Below are 1,469 nucleotides of genomic sequence, written 5' to 3'. Positions count from 1 at the left end.
ATATATATATATATATATATATATATATATATAGGAGAGAGAGAGAGAGAGAGAGAGGAAGAGACCCGAGACAGAGATAGAAAGAGAGATTTTTTCTTAAAATGCGGCAAAATGCATCTTGAAAGAGTTGTTTTGGAAAGAGCTTAATAAATTCGTATAAAAAATATCAAATTTAAATCTCACAAACTGTAAACAGTAGTGACACACACGCGCGCATTCGAGCGAATGCAATTCTTTGCATTTATGTGTGTGTATGCACAAATATGTTTGTGTTCATCGTTGTTGAAACATTCAATACACAAGAAACAGAAAAATCGCATTTTCCTCCATGCCTCCATATTGTTTTACTGTTTGCGTGTGTATTTTGGATATAATACTGTCGCATTTGAAGGTAACTTCCTCTTACGAATACAATGGATTGAACTCCTCTTTACAACAGAACACGTCCGAGTGGCGACGCTGGTTGAATATTTGTAAGAAAAGGCAATGTTCCCAGGCGATGTAATATTTCAAGGTCCCACGTGACACATAGGTGAGTTGGTTACGGCGTGGGAACTCGGTCTGACGTAAACAGAGCAAGTTTGAGAAAAATTGAACCACCTGGAGAATGAATGCTACTTTTGTCAGTGTTTTCTGGTTATAACAAAGGAGATCACTGAAGGAATGGTAGGAGCATGGGACGATGAGTGAAGAGAGGCAATAAGAATGAGGTAAGCGAGATAAAGAGGAAAGGGCAAACGATGGGATAACTGGAAAAAGAAGGAAAAGGAGAGAAGGTAAGAAAGGCAAAGAGGAAGGAGCAGAAAGATTAGAGGAGAGGGAGGGGGCATTCTATAGAAAAGGGGCTAGGGGATGACCGAAATTGGAGAACGGACAGTCAAGATAAATTAGTGTTTGTAATTGGGTCTTCATTCACGAAGACATTTGCATTGTATCCAGGTCCAATTACCATCCAGATATTGTTTCGAAATTTGATTTTAAAAAATGATAAAATAAATGAAATACATTTTTAAATGTTTAAATAATATATATTATATGAGTTTTTTTTCTTTCTAAGGCTTGTAAAAGAACTTTGGAGGTTGAGCCTCCAATCAGGCCTTTCGCGACACTTTTGAAGCCAGCAAACATTTCAACACCCTCGCGTATATACACATATACACAAATGCATAACAAATTATAGCAAATAAGTTGCATTTATCTGTTAGGCATCATATTCATCTTGACCAATGTCTCTCACTATAGTTTTAAAGTTATCGAGGGAACCTACTGAAAGATTTATTATGGAAATGCTTGCAGCGTGTCGCTAATTCCTTGTCTGCAGTTAATTAGGTGACTCCCTGGCGTAAGTATTTGGGGTGACTCCTCTAGGCAGAATTCGCATCTCTTTCGTCCGTTTCCATATGGTTTTGCTCCACTAAGGATCGACTATTTTTAGTCATATCATATGTATATATGTATGTATATATATA

Source organism: Octopus bimaculoides, chromosome 24 (genome assembly GCF_001194135.2).
Source record: "Octopus bimaculoides isolate UCB-OBI-ISO-001 chromosome 24, ASM119413v2, whole genome shotgun sequence".
In the NCBI taxonomy this organism is placed as follows: domain Eukaryota; kingdom Metazoa; phylum Mollusca; class Cephalopoda; order Octopoda; family Octopodidae; genus Octopus; species Octopus bimaculoides.
The sequence above is the reverse complement of the archived record's forward strand: the minus strand, read 5'-3'. Positions refer to the sequence as shown.